Raw genomic sequence first — 18,868 nt, 5'->3', positions numbered from 1 at the left:
AAAACTAATACTGATATTGGCATGTAAAGTGGCATAAACTTTCTAGAAAGTAATGTGGCAATACCTAATTTTTTTAAGATCTTCTTGCCTTTTGACTCAACATTTTTATTCCTATCCTAAGAAAATAATCAAGTATGGAGAAATATTTATGCACAAAGACTTTCTTCAAGTGTTATCTGCAGAGGAAAAATACATTCAGTAATTGGGAATGGTTAAATCATTACACATCCGTTCAACAGAATATTATGCTGCTATTAAAAATTCGGTTTTGGGCTTCCCTGGTGGCGCAGCGGCTGAGAGTCTGCCTGCCAATGCAGGGGACACGGGTTCGTGCCCCGGTCCGGGAGGATCCCATGTGCCGCGGAGCAGCTGGGCCCGTGGGCCATGGCCGCTGAGCCTGCGCGTCCGGAGCCTGTGCTCCGCAATGGGAGAGGCCACAACAGTGAGAGGCCCACGTACCGCAAAAATTAAAAAAATAAAAAATTCGGTTTTGAAACAATTTTGACAAAGTACGAAAATTTTTATGATATAAATTCATGGTGGGAGAATAAACAGTATACAAATGAATAAATATATTCACGGAAGAAGGAAGAATGTGTACCATAATGTTAGCAATGCTTATATTTGAGCTGAGGCATTAGATCTTTGTCTTTAGTATTTCTCCACATATTTAAAATGAGTTCCTAGAACTTATAAAATAAGGAGGAAAAACAAGCTACACACACATTCCTAAGTTTATAATTTTGGAAGACTGATTGACATTTAAACAGCTGAAATAAATTAAAGCCTTCTAATTAATAACATTTACAAAAGCTGGTGACTAACTCAAATTACTATGTATCATTAAGATCATTCCTACCATATAATAAGCACTACCAGCTAGCTCATTTTTTAATCAATACAATAAAAAAGAAGACTTTGAACTATCATATGGTACAACATGGACAAAAATTAAATCCCATCAAACAGGGTTAAAAATGTAATTATGAGTTAAATTGTAATAATACTTATTATATATATATAATAAGTAATAAGGTCCCTGGAAGAAAAAAAGATTAAACTAACATATAACATCTAAATTAATAAACATAACCAAACTTTTCCTTTAAATGAACTGAATCTGCCACTGGGAAAAACAATAATTATTAATGAATGGGTAAACTATCATTGCTCAGACATTAATCTGTACAGTTTCAAATGTAGATGGAGTTTACCCCTAAAGATGATTTCCATCACTACTGCCCCCTCGAAAATCACAAATCTCACAAGGTCACTATTCTGCTTAGCACCCTTCAGTGGGTTACCGCTGCCTTAAATCCAAATTCTTTACATTAGTTGTAAGATCCTCCATGATATGGTCCTTGCTTTCACTCCCCACTCCTTCCTTCTCACTTGCTTCCTATGCTCTGGCCCAGTGGTTTGCAAAGTGTGATCCTTGAACCAGCGACATCTCTACCACCTGTGAACATGTTAGAACTCCAAACTCATGAGCCCCACTCCTACCGGGAGATTCATATTCACACTATAGCTTGAAAACCACTGCTCTAGCCCTCCTGAATTGCCTGCAGATACCCAAATCTGCCCTGCTCTCTCTCTGCAAAGACAGCTCCCTACTTACAGTGCTTTTACCCCATTCCCTACCGGGCATCTCATCCACCTTGTTTCCTACTCATCTTTCAAGTCTTAGCTTAGAAATCACTTCAAAAGGGAACTGAAAACTTTTCCAGAATTAGAAAAATATTTCTCATGATTTCTTCTATTATTGTAGGGGTTCTCATTTGCATTCTTCACCAACTAAAGCCATTTCTAAAATTTCTTAAGACCATCAAAGAAAGCCTTTGCTTGACATATCCCAAAACATAACTTATGCATTGGTATAAATGATTTCAAACTGTACAGAATAGTAAAAAATATATATAACGTACAGTAGAACCAAACTGTCAAAAAGAAATGACTTTTTTAAGTTGGGAAAATATAGAAAAATAGCCAACCAGTTCTGAAATTCACACCTTAAAATTAATTAATTTGAATTTCCTCTTTTCTGGACATATTTCTCCCATCTTCTGGAGAAGGGGCATCAACTAATAAAGAACATGATTTTTAAAAAGAGGCTAATCAAGAGGAAAGAGAAATGTGTACAGCCTGGATAAAGTTAAGTGCTACATGTTTTAAGTCAGATATAAGAACAAAAGCATGGACCAGAAGCTGTTCTCCAATATCTTTAATAAGTTTGAGATAATCTCACAGTACATGATGAGTTAATAATTTATCTTCAGTCATTTAATGATCATCTATCATGTGCTAAGGACCACATGGAATTAAGAATTATGTGTATGTATCTATATATCTATATCTATATGAAGATGAGGTTAACTTCTAGTTTTTTAGCCAAGAAATGAATCTTTATGCCCACAAAAAGACAGGTACAAAATTGTTCTTAGCAGCTTTGTTCCTAAGAGCTAAAACCTGGAAATGGCCCAAATGTCTATAAATAGTACAATAAAAAATATATACTCACACAATGGAATACTATACAGCAATGAAAAAGAATGAACTTCTGCTAGCTTAAAAATTGATTTGATTCCATTTATTGCGTTGGCCAAAAAGTGCCTTCAGTTTTTAAGTAAAACTAAAAGACACATTTTTCATTTTCACCAAGAACTTTATAGAACAACCTATTCACCCTTTTGTTCCACTACCTTCTGCCATTTTTCAGGCAACTTCATAATTCTATCTTCCCAAAACTTTTCAGCTTTTTGAGCAAAGAACTGTTCCAGGTGCCTTTTACAGTCTTCCAGGGAATTGAAATTTTTTCCATTAAGAGAATTTTGTAAAGATCTAAATAAATGGAAATCCGAAGGTGCAATGTCTGGTGAATATGGCGGATAAATGAGAACTTCCCAGCCAAGCTGTAACAGTTTTTGCCTGGTCATCAAAGAAACATGCAGTCTTCTATTATCCTGATGGAAGATTATGCCTTTTCTGTTGACTAATTCTGGATGCTTTTCATCGAGTGCTGCTTTCAGTTGGTCTAACTGGGAGCAGTACTTGTTGGAATTAATTGTTTGGTTTTCCGGAAGGAGCTCATAATAGAGCCCTTCCAATCCCACCAAATATACAACATCACCTTCTTTGGATGAAAACCGGCCTTTGGTGTGGTTGGTGGTGGTTCATTTCGCTTGCCCCACGATCCCTTCCATTCCACACTATTGTACAGTATCCACTTTTCATTGCCCGTCACAATTTGTTTTAAAAACGGAACGTTTTCATTAAGTAGAGAATCGTATGTGGAAATACGGTCAAGAAGGTTTTCTTTGCTTAACTTATGTGGAACCCAAACATCAAAGCGAAGAACATACCAAGCTGGTGCAGTGATTTTCAACACCTGATTTGGATATTTTGAGTACGTCGGCTATCTCCCGCGTGGGATAACGTTGACTGTTCTCAATTAATGTCTCGATTTGATTGCTATCAACTTCAACTGGTCTACCTGATAGTGGAGCATCGTCCAGTGAGAAAACTCCAGCACGAAACCACTTCTGACATGTTCGATCAGTCACAGCACCTTTTCCATACACTGCACAAATCTTTTGTTTCAGTTGTGTTTTTACCCTTCTTGAAATAATAAAGCATAATAGGCCGAAAATGTTGGCTTTTTTTCTTCCATCTTCAATATTAAAATGGCTACACAAAAATTCACCAATCTTGATGTCTTTTTTTAAAGGCATGCTGATATACAGCTGTCCCATAAAATCTAACAAAATTGTTTCAAATGAAGTTAAAGACAGCTAAGTGCTACTAGAGCCATCTTATGGAAAAAAATTGAACGAAACTTTTGGCCAACCCAATGTATGAAGTTTAAGAAAAAGCAAAACTAATCTACTGTGATGGCGGTCAGAATAGTGGTTACCTTTGGGAAGTACTAACTAGCAGAGAGTAAGGAAGCATGCAGAGGTCCTAGAAGTGTTCTATTCTTGGTGTGGTTGGTGATTACATGCTTACATATGTAGAAATTCATTGAGCTGTTTATGATTTCTGCACTGTATACAATTTAAGTCCTAGAAAAAAAATTTTTTTTTAAATAGAAGAGAAAGTTCCTCGTCCTCCATGCCAGCCAGCAAGGAAGGAAGGAAGGAGAGAGGTTAGATCAAACAATCTTCAAGTTTCTGTTTTAAAGTTCGATTGTCTTATTCATTTAACAAAAATGTGAGCACCTACTTTGTAAAAGGTAAAATGTGAGCACCTACTTTGCATCCCCTGGGTGCTGGGGATATAGCACTGAACAAAATGGGTAAAAATCCCTGCTCTAATGGATCTTACATTATAGTAGGGTTAGAAAGATAATAAAAGCAGTGTGTTGGACTGCAGAAAAGCACAAAGAAAGAAAGAATGCAGGGAAGAGGGATAGGAAGAGTATGTATGGGAGGGATGCTGTAATTTTAAACAAGGTATCAGTAAAGGCCTTTCAGAAGGGGTGATACTTTAATTCAGACCTGAAAGAAGGAAGGGAGCGAGACATAACAGATATCTGAAAGAACAAGTTCCAGGCCTTCCAAAACAGCAAGGAGGCCACTGTGGCTAAAGGGAAGTGAACAAGGGTTAGATTAAAAACAAATACACACACACACACACACACACACACACACACACGGCCAGATATTCTTTTCTCCAGTCTTTCCCTCCAACTCCTCGTTTAAAGACTAACTTAAATCAAACCTTTTCTACATAGAAACTTCTGCAGCCACTAGCCCAGTCCACATTTACCTTTATCTTCTGAGCTCCTGGAGCTGCATCACTCATGGCATCTTTATATACTGCCTTGCAATTAAATACTTACTGCCTCCCACTCCCAATAAACTGAGCCTCTTCAGGGCAGTGACTACATTTTATGCTTTTTTGTATCCCTGTTAGTTAGCCCATGGTTGGCATGTAAATGGTTACTGGTCAGAATGTTGCTAATAACTTTAGTAGGCAGAAGATTAGTAAACTGTGAATAGATTTTTAAAAAGAAAAAAGAGGAAGGAAAGAAACCAAGACTAGGGAGCTACGTGAGTGAAGAGGCACTGAGGCGTCTCCATGTGTCATGATCCAAAGTCTGGATTTTCTCTGAGCCATGTCCTTAAGACTCTGAGATCCTCAACATCACTTTTCTAAAAGCCACTCTAGGCTTTTTTCCTGGGGGGAACATCAGGCACCTGGTTTCCTTTCAAATAATGGTTTTACAACACCAATGGTCATAACTAGCTTAACAACAACAACAAATCTTAACCAACTACAAAGCTGTGTGATCTTGAGCAAGTCATTTAACTATTCTTGTGTATGTCAGTTCCCTCATATGGTAAATGTAGGAGTTGGATTAAGTGGTCTCTAAAGTCCAATCAATCTCAAATCCTCTACTTTAGCTTTTTTTGAAAAAGCTGAATAGATAAACCTCACAACCTACTTCTTCAATTTATAAAATGAATAAAATATCTATTAATAATTTTAAATACACTGAATAAGAACTCATATTCAGAAAGCACTGTAGTATTTTGAAAAAGCATACAATCTGGAGTAAGACAGACCTGGATCTACATAGCCTGCTTCTTAGTAGATAATAACCCTGAGAAAGTTACTAAATTTGCAGGATTTGTTTTGAGAATTAAAGGTAATGTATGTAAAGCAACTATTAAGCCACTATAAAATCCCATACACACTGGCAACAATCATTTCCCATACAGAAAGCAGCCAAGGTAAAATATCTACTAAATCACTGATGTCTAAGATCTGAAATACTCAAACTAGTTCATAATTCTGCTAACAACTTTAGATACAGGGATTAGTGGTTGCCTCAAAATTCTGCATGACTTTTCTGCAAGTTTATCAGAGTAATCCCTAACTCCTACAGTGCTGACAGTCTCTTTTCTTAAACATGAGGATAAGAACTACAGATCTAATGTCAGTTTGCGGTCATAGGGGCAGAGAATAAGATAATGTAGAAAGCCCAACGTTTTAGAAAAATAGGACAAGACTGAGATTTGGGCTTAACTCAGACATTATGAAGATATTAATCTTGGCACTGAGAGTTCAAATCTGTAATGAGAGCCAACTGTGTAAACTAAGCAATAGATAACTCAATAAGTAATAAGACAAATATACATTGGCTTTTGAGTCCAGGAAGAGAGAGACATACATAATTACAGCATACTAATGAACATAAGAGAATGAAAGAACAAGATACAGAGAGTGAATACCTAGTGGGGCTGGAAGAGTGAGGACCAGAGCACACAGAAGACTCAAAAAGCAGACAGCGCTTAAGTTGTATCTTGAAAAATCACTAGACTCTGTCAGTAAGACAGGAGAAGGAAAGGCATTCTAAGCAGCAGGGAGAATATATAAGAAGGCTCTGAGTCAGGAAAAAGTATGGCTCTTTCAGTAAACTGATGTTATTAGTACAGTTGGAGCTTGAGATGTATGGTGGGAGAAATGCAGGAGATGAGCCCGATGATGAAGGGCCTTGTAACCATAGAACTAAATACTGTAGGTAAGGGAGAAGTATGGGTTTTAAGAAAAAAGCACTGAACATATTTGCATTTCAGAAAAATCACATTGGCAGCGGTGTAAAGGATAGATTAAACGGGGTCAACCACTAGAGACCTCATTCTACACACAGAGTTCAATAAGGACATTACATTATCATATAGATACTCTATTACAGAACCAGGGGTCAGAAGCAAAAATAATAATGCTTTAACAGATAAAGCTAAATTACCAAAAGGAAATCATTTACCTTCATGAATGTATATTCTTGAATTAAATATTTCCTATATATCTTAAAATAGAAGAGGCTCTAAAATTAGGTATGATATATAAAAATTACATGGAACTAGTTGTACCCTGAGAACTAGCTACTCTTGTAGCATCTATCCCTTTTTGTAAATATAATACTGTAGATCCGCAACATAAAAACCTTGGAATTGGAATTTATATTGATTACTGACAGGGACTTCTCTTTCTTTAATTTTATATATACGGAAACTGAGGCCCTGAGAAACTAAGGAATCATCCAAGGTCAGATGGTTAGCAGCACAGTTAAGACTGGAATTCACGTCTTATGATTTCCTTTCTAGAAACTGGCTTAGTACGTCATATTTATAATTTCAGAATCTTGAATGATAATCCAAAAGACACTGGTATTGTCATTTTCAGCAGTGTAATAATGAACTATAAAACTATTTTTGTTTCATATGCCTCACAAGAAAAACATCTATTAAGTGTCCATATGTCTGACAAAAAGAAATCCCATCCTGAAATCTGTGCCACAATAAAAACACCTCCTGCCCCGCCACAAAAACACAACCTATTCTTCTCTAGGGAGTCTAAAAACTTCCTTTTTCAAACGCGGGAAACAAATTTGAAATAAGAAAGGCCTAAGATTAATTTATCTTTGTATAATTAAAGATCCAACATCTTTACCATGTTTTAAGATTTAACTTGAGCCTCAGTCTTTTACTTATTCTGTTGTGCTCCCCTCCCCACCCCATTCCTATAATTTTACATACCTGAAATACATTTTTACTTCACTAGTACGCATAGTAGAAGTGGCAACACTGACAAAATGCCTTATAAATACAGTACGTTTCACAAATTTGCATAGTGACCAAAATTTTAATTTTTAGACTTCTCTAATTTACCCTTAAGTAATGTCTGCTCACTGAAATAAATTCAAATAGTATAAAAGCATATATTAATAACTCTCTTCCATGCCTTTGCAACTCTCTCCTGAAGAATCCCCCGAACACTTAAAAGTCTGATGTTTATCCTTACAGACTTTTTTTATGCTTATATAACAGAAGGTGCTAATCCTCAGAGTCAAAATATATTTAACACTCAAACTCTACTGATCATAATTTAATCTCTATTAATTCAGAAGGTAGATTGTTATCTTGCCTGGTTTCTGGTTAACATGACAGACATCAATTATATTATCATTCAGAGGTTATTTTTTTTTAAGTGAGCAAAACCCCAACTATCCTGTTTATTTCTTCCTTATCAGCATCTCAATTATTTTATGTATTTATTTTATTTATTTGTTGTCTTTCTTTCTCTTGATATAGGTTTCATGAGAGCTGGAATCATTGTTCCTCCATGCTGTGACACTTAGCAGACAATCAAATATTTTTTGACTGATCAGTATGTTTACTTAGAAATTATGAAAGTTGCTTTTTAAAAAGTTACTGACATCTGCTTAATTTTTCATTGGCTTTCAAACATAATGAGGAAAAAAAGATCTGCTTAGAGTTTTTTTGGCTGTGGTTCCAATCAAATATCTGCTCAACTGATCAGTTTTGATAGTCAAAACTATCTTATAAAATTCAATCAGGCATTTTGGTTCGATCAGGAATTTGTAACCAAAACAAAAACCAAAAACCAAAACAAAAACTTTCAGAGAGTTATTCGTTGCTATGCAGAATTCCCTTGTTTTTTTAAAATGATTACAGAAGTCAAGTATTAAGTAGATTATCACTAATGTTTCTGGTTCTAAGATCAAAAGAAATGTCATTAAAAAAAAAACTGTCACTAAGAAAAAGAGTGAGGCAGGCAAAGTTCTCTGCTTTGGCATACTCAAATTTGTCTGTTTATCCCAAATTACAGAATTACTGTGAGTACAGTTTCCACTGCCTGCCACAGACAGACTTCACTTACGGGTCTCTATGATAAAGGAGCTATCTAACCAGAAGAACTGTCAAGCAAAGGAACAGACTGTCTGACTTAAACATTAAAAAAAAAAAAAAAAAAAAAACCCACATACACATATATACAGGTCATTTTATTTGAATTCCACCTAAGTCTGGGCTAGTTACCAAGGACTCTGCATAGGAGTCAAGACTAACTGTACCTTCACAATAAAACTGTTAAGCAGGATTCTCTAAAAGAGCTGTTAGCCATGCTTACAAGTCTCAAATGACGCTTCTGCAGAGCTCTAGCTTTGGAACTTCGAATTCCAATGCGTTATTTGGAAGCTGAACTTGAAGTTCCCCCTCTCCACAAATGCTTTTCAAAGGACAGGGAGAAGCCAGAACACACTTCCCAGCACTGCCTGACTGCCTAACACTCGAGCAAGACTTCAAGACAGACCTAATAATGCAGGATCAGCAAAGCAGACCACCTAGGAAAGGAAGCCAAAACTTCACAGCCTTCCCTATCCTCAGCGGCTTCCACGCTGACCCGGAGGACACTCGCCCCCTTAAGAATCTACAGTCTACATGCCCACTTTAAGGTGTTGCCTGCCACTCTCCCGCTCCCAGAGCAGGGAGACCAGCACGCCTCCACAGGGATCCCGGGACAGAGAGAAGGAAACTGCAGAACAAACCCACTATTTCTCCAACTAGGCAACAACACGGATCAATCCTTCAACTAAGCACTGAGTAAATCTCATCTAGAAAGAGATTTGTTCCAGGATGCTGACCAGCCACAGACTGTGTACTAGGCTGGCTCGGGATGTCACCAGAGTCCCCTTCCCGCCCCGAGCCGACCCAGCGCCTGCAGAGCCGCGCCCTCCCTTCGAGATCTCCCGGGGACCCGCTAACTCGCCCAGTCTCCCCCGAAAAGACTGGAGGCCGTGCCAAGTTACCGCCCCCCTCTGGGCAAAGCAGAAACCCCAATAAAGACGCTGGTCTCCGCTGTAAACCCTTCCGTCCCCAGCAGCCCACCAAGGCGGTCCCGGCCCCTGCAGGACGCAGATACACCGCCCTCTCGCCCGGAGACCCCGATAAACAGACGGAACCCCAATACACTGCTTCTTTATCCCAGGAATGCGAAACGAGACGCCCACTCTCGCTCAAAGGACCCCCAAAACCTCATGGATCTGCCTCTTCAGAGACCTAGGACCTTCCTAAACTGAATCCTCTGCCCCCAAAGAGCCTGAGATCGCGATAAAAGGACCCCTTGTCCCGGAACCGCGCTATACCACCTCAAGGAACCGAAGGGTCCTGATAAATCTCCTTCGACCCCGAAGACCCGGGACCCAATCTGCTGCCAGCCAGCACCACCCCAAGCCGGAAAAAAACCCGGACCCCCATTAAACCGCCTCCTCACCCCGAGGAGCCCTGGCACCCGCTACACCGCCCTTGGGCGCCCGCACCCGGATCCCACCCCACTGCCTCCTCGACCCCCGCACTCACGAACCCCTCCAAGCCTCGCGTCCACCAGGCAGCGCCGCGCTGCCCGCGGAGCCGCCCCCGTCAGGAGCCCCCCTGCCCCGGCTGCTCCGTGTCCCCGCTCCCCGACCGCTCCTCAGCGAAGACGAGCTCCGGGCTTCCTCACCTGGGTAGCGTCGGAGGGCAAGAGGACCGGGGAGCCCTCAGGAAGAGAAAGAGGCGGCAGAGAAGGGGCTGCCCAGGCCTGCGTCTGCCGCAGCTCCAACCCCTCCGCGAGGAAGCGCTTGTGTGAGGAGAGCTCTCCCGCTCCGCGCGCAGCCGGGAGACGGAGCCACAGCCGTGCCCACCGCACTTCCCGCGAGATCCCAGCCACAGCGAGGGGCGGGGCCCCGGCGAGGGGCGGCTGCAGAGGATCGAGTGACAACCCCGAGAGCCTGTCTGCGGCGGGGCAGGAGGCGGGACTTGGAGCCTAATACTACCAATCGTAAAATAGGAAAGGTGATTCGCCTACCGCTTTTCTTCTCCCTCGCCCCTCATCAATAAACTAGGCAAAAGGAGCAGTGACCTTAAGTAGTCACGGGCAGAGGGACGGTATCTTGGATGGAGAGGTTTGGCTCGTGTCTGGTCCTAGTCAGCCTCCGTAGATATACCTGGTTACGGAAGAAGGTGGTTTTCACACCGCCGTGGACTGGGGCGCTGTTACCCTCGGTTACCGCGCGGCCTGAAGTCCTCAAGAGGTTCGCCTCTTCCTGGTTGAAGGCGCACCCTCCTCGGGTTACCCAGGTCTAAACCTGTTTTCCCCCCATCGGGGCCTCTCCTCCCTCTCCACCTCGAACAGGGCGCCATTGTTGAGATGCCAGTGTTTTCCCAACCCCTACTAGGGACGTCTGGTCTGACAAAGGACACCCTTCTGATTCGTGTTTATTTCTACTGAAAGCCTTCTAGAAGAGTAAAAAGTAAATCTCAGTCACCATTATAACAAATTCCGAAATTAAATGAAAAGTTGTATTTCTGTGGACCCCAGTGTCTGGCACACGCAGGACACTGAATAAATGTAAAAGGAATGACTGAAGAATGTGATATTTAAATACAGTCCTCTCTCAGTATCCTGGGGTATTGGTTCCAGGACCCCTGCAGATACTAAAATAGTGGATACTCAATTCCCTCATGTAAAATGGCTGTAGTATTTGCATATAACCTACCTCCCATACCCTTTAAATCATCTCTGGATTATTTATAATACCTAATACAATGTAAATACTATGTAAATAGTTGCCGGTGCAACTTTTTAGAACTTTCTGGAATTTTTTTTCCTGAATACCATGATTGGTTGAATCCACAGATATGGTGGCCAACTATGTATGAAATCTGAACCCACTCCAGAAAATTTGGGCTTTCCTAGCCTTTCCTCTACAATGACAGCCAACCTTTTTCACCCTTAAGCCCAGTCTCTTCATTATTATGCCTATCCTATAGCCTTCATTCGTTCCCTGTCCCACAGCAAGAAGTGTCCTTTCTCCTCATCAAGGTTAGTCCCTGCACCTGTGCACTGGATCACAGCCATTCCCAGATTTTGATGAATCAACTGTCCTTCCCTTGTTACCAATTTTCCCCTCTAATCTAGCTCTTTTCTCCCACAAACACAGTCTCCTCCATGCTTTGAACAGAACAAAACTAACCTCCTCCACCCTTTCAAACTACTCTACCACCTTTCTTCTCAGACTCAGTGCTTAAGGGACATGAAACTGTATTTGCTGTCTTTACTTTCTCATCTCTTGTTTTCCCCACTGCAATGCTGCTTACACCCACACAATGGGCCGATCTCTCAGTCATCACAAAAGACCTCTTTCCTCTTTCTATTTTGGGAGATCTTTCCCAATGACCATATTGCAGCCTTTGGACAACGCCAGCCATCTCCTCCTTTGGTACCTGCCTAACTGCTTTCTCCAGATTCTCTAGCTACTCTTCTGATTTTTTTTTTTTTAATCCTCTTTCCTCATTCGAAAACTATTGCATATTGGCATCTCCTTATCTTACAGCCATGCCTTGTGCGTAATAAGAAAAGTGGTTTCCACACATGGTTCCACACTTTGAGTGTCAATAGGTGGCTCAGACAGAAGCTGTTGGAAGAATCCAGAGGGAGGAGACACGACCATGAGGCTGGGTCTTAAAACAGTAGTTGGCCCATACAAATGCAGAGCAGACACAGAGGCTTTTCAGAGAAAAAAAATTGAGTGAACCTGAGCACAGAGGAAAGGATGTAGGCCGAGCCTGGCTATGGGTACACTAGATTGGTCTACAGAGGATTCCTGCAGAAGAGCAGTAAAAGGTAAGTTTAGGGAAGAACCAATAGTAAAAGGCCTTAAAAACCAGGCCAAGTTGATTCAACTTGATTCTGTATCAAATGGGAAGCCAGAGCCAACCCTAGCATTTGTAGGGCCCACAAAAGGCAACACATGGAGTTCCACATATCAAATGTCTAAATATTATGTAAAAATTATAAAACAAGCTAACAAATTGTGAAGTTAAAAAATATATCCTTTTGCTTTGACAAATTTTCCTAACAACTTGGAAGGCCAGGTTCGAGCTTAGGGTTCTGGGACTTTTCAGAGTTCCCTGCTTGGAACAGAGAGAGCTGGCCCACACACAGAGCAGTCTTCCCCCCTTTTCTTCCCACACCCAGTTCACCCCCCACTCCATGGGTACCCCAGCCCACATGTCCAAGCTCCATTCCCACTTTTCCCTCTACAAAACTATAATTTCTTAGCCACTCCACAAGTCCGGGAGTTTATGTTTCAGGCTCTAGGGGGGAAGACCACAAAGGCCCTGAGAGTGGGCTCAGGGTCACTGGGGTAAAGAATTTTGGCTTCCAATACCTGGAGCGAGGTCTGAAGGGGTGAAGTCAGCTTCAGGTGGGCATACTCCTTTGGTTTGATGGATTCCCATCCCACGTAGGAGTGCAGCTGGAGAAGGGCCAGAGCAGAGCCCCTTAAACGTAGGCCCCTCTCACGTGCATCTAAGGTGGTAGCAGGTAGCAGCAGAGCCCCTGAATGTCTTTAGTAGGGTAATGACATATATAGTAGATCTATAGCTTGAAATATAAATCTGTGTATTTTCTGTTTCCCACCTCCTCTCCTCTTGCACTGGTATCTTAATGGCAGGAATGTACTGGAAAGAAAACTCTATTCTTGACTCCACTCTCTCCTTATGTGGCAACTCCTCTCCAATGCCTGGTTTCACAAATTATACTATTCTATGACTCCCTTATTAATCAGTGTATTAGAAACCTGGGTGTCTCTAAATGTGAGAAAACAGAAAAGCTATGAAGCACTCTTAGCCTGGACTGGAGCTTGGAACACTCACATTTGACTTCTAAATTAAAATGCTTTGGAAATAGAAGCTCCTGAAGAGGCCCAATGTGAAGAGTACACAGGCAGGAAGAGTACCAAACAGGCAGTAAGCCACCACAGACGGGGGCACCCCTCTCACCATCTGTCTTTATGTCACGACGCTTCACTCTGTGGCCTGACAGTCATGCTCTGTCCTCACAACCTCTCCATCTGGTACCAAGTACACCCTTCAGCACATTGTATGTTGAGAGCTGCCAAGGAGCCAGAACTACCAAGGTTTCTGTTTTCAGGATCCAAGCCTAGAATTCTGCCCATGGATCCTGTACATCTCTCAGTGGTGCTGCAGATGATTTCAGCAGGAGGCTCTGATGCTTCCTTAATCCCAGGACCGACATCTACTCATAGCCACACTCTCACTCACCATCTGTGGCTGGTCTTCACCAATCAGCAGCAGAACAGAACTAGCTAACTTCTTATTCAGGTCTTACCATCTGCTGCCTGTGTCTAAACTGTTAGTCCAGGTAAGTACAATCCAACGCTTCTATCCCTGTTCCTTTCTAGCCCTTCCATCCTTACTGGTGTTCCCCTCTCTGAGCATGTTCTGGGGAAAGCTTCCTCTTGGCCGCTGCATATTCATGAGGGGCATAAAAAACATTATCGTCGGAGAATCTGGAAGAAGAAATCTGGCTCTCTCAGACCCAACCTCCACTCCACCCTTTTCCAGTTTTGGAGGAGCACCTATTTGGTTAGGTTAGAAGGCTGAAATTCTGCATGAATTACCCCAAGATTAAGGGAACAGTATTCATCTGTCCATTTGCTGACCACATGCTAAACCTCTGAGTTTGGTTTATTTTGAAGATACCCAGTTACAAAAGGGGGAAATCAAGAGGGTTGTAGTGGTTTATAAATATGTCCACAAAACTTTTTATTTATTCATTTATTTTTTGCGGTACGTGGGCCTCTCACTGTTGTGGCCTCTCCCGTTGTGGAGCACAGGCTCCGGACGCGCAAGCTCAGCAGCCATGGCTCACGGGCCCAGCCGCTCCGTGGCATGTGGGATCCTCCCGGACCGGGGCACGAACCCATGTCCCCTGCATCGGCAGGCGGACTCTCAACCACTGCGCCACCAGGGAAGCCCAAATATGTCCACAAAACTTTTGATACATCTCCCTTCAAGAGGTGGAGCTTAATTATCTTCCCCTTGAGTATGGGATTGACCTAGTGAGTGATTCACTTCTAGCAAAGAGAATATGGCAGAAGTGACAGTGTATGACTTCTAAGACTAGGTCGTAAGAGACATTGCAGCGTCCTCCTTAGTTTCTCTCTTTGATCACTTACTCTGGATGAAGCCAGCTGCCATGCCATAAGGACATTCAAGCAGAGGCCCACATGGCAAGAAACTTAGGCCTCCAGCTAACAGCTATGTGAGTGAGCCATCTTAGAAACCTCAGTCCAGCTCTGGTTAAGCCTTCAGATGCCTACAGCCCCAGGCTAACACCTTGACATAACCTCATGAGCCGGGACCACCCAGCTAAGCCTCTCTCAAGTTCCACACAGAAACTGTGTGAGATAATACCTGTCTGGTTTTTTTTTTTCTTTTATTGAAGTGTAGTTGATATACAATGTTGTGTTAGTTTAAGGTTACTCGTCTATTGTTTTAAGCCATTTCCTTTCGGTGTCACTTGTTATCCAGCAATAGATAGCTAATACAAAAGTGTTGAGAGTAGTTGAGTCTACTCCTACTCCTGGGCAAATATCTAAAAACTCACATCAGGCACTAACATTACCTAAAGAGCAAGGAACAATAGATTTGTAGCTATAATGGCTACATCTAAAATTCAAGCGTTACTGCACCAGAAGAATGTGGAAGAAATCATTTCTTGGTGGGAACAAAGATTCCAAGGCCTTCAGACTATTAAGAGCATCAGAGCAAATTGGAGATTGCAACGATCGTGGAGCCATTTGGAGGCAGTCAACAGGAGGTCTTGAGCAGTAGGAAACTTTTCACCCTCAAAAGCTTAGAGTGCTTCACAAACATACTACTGTCATCCAAGTTTATGGGAAAGTATATATTTCCATGAAAACAGAGGTGGAGAAAACCTCAAACATCCTCTTATCCATCCATATTAACCAAGAATAAGAAGTTGAAGATTCCATCTATAGGGATCCTGTCAAAATGAAATTGACATCCTGACACTATTAGTGCCCATGTGAGAGCAGAGTATGTTTGACAGCAAGAATATTGAAATTCTTTCTTGCATATAAAACTATATTTCTGAAGTCTTAACATTGTGAATTAAGATTCAGTGGGAGAGCAATTTCCCTATTAAGTAAAAAATGAGGAAAAGACATGAAAAGGAGACCAGTTAACTGAGTTACATACATTGCCTGTCTAAATTCATCTTACATCTGTAAGAACCATCTAGATGGGCCATATATACAAAGAGTCAAATACTTTACACATTAACCAGAAGATAACTTAGAACTAAGAAGATATACTTCAGATTCATTTGCAGGTCCATGATTCAAACGACCACAACACAGTTGTGGGATCTTTCATTTTCTGCAGCAGTGAGGGCAAAAATTAAGTCTTTGAACAACAAGGCCCTAGAAAGACTCTGAATTCTATACCTTTCTCTCGATCCCTCACCATCAAATTTTTTAAATCAGCAAATACTTGTTGAATAGCTACTAAGTGCAAGGCATTGTGTTGATGCAGAGTATAAGCCACTGTTCCTGTCATTAAAAAAAAAAAATCATATGAACAAGATGAGAATCTAAAACATGCTGTGCTTTGCATGTAGTACTCAATTGCTAGCAGGTAAGTTGATGAAAAAGCATCCTGGGCAGTTACTCTTGGCTACCTAGGCAACAGCAAGAACACCACCCCTTCCGTTCTTCTAACAGAGCCCTGCTTTTGTTCAGCAAAGTTCTCAGCTCCAGGAATGAACCTCGTTTGAGCTAATCCAGCCTCAGCTCTTCCATTCCCCTTTGCCAGATACTCGTCTTCCTTGCCTCCTTACCGGGTGATCCAAGTTTCCTGGATGGTCTCTAGGGAAGCTTTCCTTTTTTGTAGGAAAGTCCTGTCTCCACCTGCTCCCTTCTTCTTTCTGCTTGGAATACTGGTGTTTGAGGCTGTGGTTACGGTGTAGTGACTATGGGGAAATAAGGCCATGATGTTAAGTGATAAATAAATAGTGTAGACAAAAAAGAGCAACAGGAATTCAGAGCCAGGAGAGCCCAATTACACCTGGAGTGGTAGAATGGATATACGTTGTTTTTGCCTGCCTGGTGTCCATCCAGTTCCCCTTCTGGTAAAGGAATCTAACTTTTCCTTTGGGGAGCCACCCAGCTCCCACTGTCCATTAAAGCAGTTTTGAGAGGTTTACTCCACCCCTAGGTTCCAGGAGTGGACATATGACCCAGACCTGGTTAATCAGAGCACCATAGCAATGGGTTCAGGATGGCATGTGACCCATCCTTCTCTATGACTTTTTGCTGGAACTTTAAAGAAAGAGAAGTTCACTTTTCCTGAGGTTGGATTTTAGCCTTGAGTGTATGGGGCTACCACGTGAAACATATTGTCACCCACTCCCTGATAAAACTAACTCAGAATGAAATCAGCAAATCAAAAGAATCAGCAGAATCAGAAGAGAGAGAAGGATTACTGATAATATTTTACCTAAAGTCTTATTTAAACTCTATCTCTGGACTTATCAATTACATGAACCAATAAATTCTATTTTTTATCTAAACCAATTTGAGATTGGCCTCATCATTTACAACTGAAAGGTGGCTAGGGACTGTTATACAGAGAAAATGGGATATAAGCTGTACTCTTAGGTCGGATAGAAGTTTGGTAACAGAAGAGAAGGTGGCGCTTCGGGGGTGAGTAAATAATATAAACAAAAGCATAAAGTCAGTGGATAAAAATGTCTGGTGGAACAAACAATTTACCTTAGAGAGTAAGTAAATACAGAAATTTAGGTCAGAATCAGATTAAAGATGGACTTGAAAGTCAGGTGAAGTCTGAGTTTATTCAGTAGCCAATTCTTTTAAGCAGAAGAGTCACCTGGTCAAATCAGTGTTTGGGGAAGATTAATCCAGTAGGATCTCACAGGGTGGACTGAAATGGGGAAAGCTCAAGTGTGAGACAATGAGGGCAGAATCCAAGTACAGAGTCTGCCCAAGACAAGAGGACCTAAACAGTAGGTAACCACTCAGCAGGGCAGAGCTGATCAGTTTTTTTGTTTTGTTTTGTTTTTGGGGGGGTTTTTTTGGCTGTGTCGTGTCTTAGTTGTGGCACGCGGACTCTTCGTTGTGGTGCCAGGCTTCTCCCTAGTTGTGGCGTGTGGGTTTTCTCTCTCTAGTTGAGGCCCACGAGCTCAGTATTTGTGGCGCAAGGGCCTAGTTGCCCTGCAGCACGTGGAATCTTAGTTCCCAACCAGGGATCCAACCTGCGTCCTTTGCATTGGAAGGTGGATTCTTTACCACTAAACCAACAGGGAAGTCCCTAACCAGTTTTTAAATTACCAAATAGTAAGGGAACTCTTGATGAAGTTTTGACTTAGAGACATGGTACTTAAGATTAGTAAGTACTTACGATTAGTACCTACACAGTACTTATGATTGGTCATGGATATGTTCTACAGATATTTACTATGAGCCCAGCACTCTGCCAGATGTTTGGTACATAATAATAAACACGACAGCTGTGAAGACCAGTTGATGAGGTATACATCCATGAAACAAATAACTGAACACAACCATGCTCTGAAAATTATTGGGTACTATGAGATCATGTATCAGGGAACCTAATCCCAGCCTCACTAGGAGTCAGGGAAGGCCCCCCAGAAGAAGTAACATTTAAAATGAGACCTGGGGACTTCCCTGGTGGCACAGTGGTTAAGAATCTGCCTGCCAATGCCGGGGACACGGGTTCGATCCCTGGTCTGGGAAGATCTCACATGACGCAGAGCAACTAAGCCTGTGTGCCACAATTACTGAGCCTGCACCCTAGAGCCTGTGAGCCACAACTCCTGAGCCCGCATGCCACAACTACTGAAGCCTGCACGCCTAGAGCCCGTGCTCTGCAACAAGAGAAGCCACTGCAATGAGAAGCCCGTGCACCGCAACGAAGAGTAGCCCCCACTCACTGCAACTAGAGAAAGCTCATGCACAGCAGCAAAGACCCAATGCAGCCCAAAATAATAAATAAATTTATTTTGAAAAAATGAGACCTGAAGCAGGAATAGGAGTTATTATGGTGAAAGAGGTTGATGAGCAGTACACTCCAAGCAGAAGCATGCTAAGATTAGATGGTATTTCTAACGAAGATCTGACAAAATTCCAATCTGGCTTTCCTCCAATGGTGCAGAA

General features: G+C 41.8%; 1 protein-coding gene across 3 annotated transcripts in view; it reads right to left on the bottom strand.

Annotated features, from left to right (window-relative positions):
• The window catches only part of GLCE (glucuronic acid epimerase), a 129,120-nt gene extending 118,622 nt beyond the window's left edge, over nt 1–10,498 (bottom strand). The window contains exon 1 of one of the 3 annotated variants that reach the window (XM_019948938.3): nt 10,306–10,498. The gene's annotated coding sequence lies outside the window, so the exon portion shown is untranslated. The remainder of the gene's footprint in view (nt 1–10,305) is intronic. The other 2 variants (XM_033851899.2, XM_019948931.3) reach the window with 2 other exon arrangements.
• Nucleotides 10,499–18,868: the final 8,370 nt, after the last annotated feature.

Source organism: Tursiops truncatus, chromosome 2, assembly GCF_011762595.2.
Source record: "Tursiops truncatus isolate mTurTru1 chromosome 2, mTurTru1.mat.Y, whole genome shotgun sequence".
NCBI classification, from domain to species: Eukaryota; Metazoa; Chordata; class Mammalia; order Artiodactyla; family Delphinidae; genus Tursiops; species Tursiops truncatus.
The sequence above is the reverse complement of the archived record's forward strand: the minus strand, read 5'-3'. Positions and strand labels throughout refer to the sequence as shown.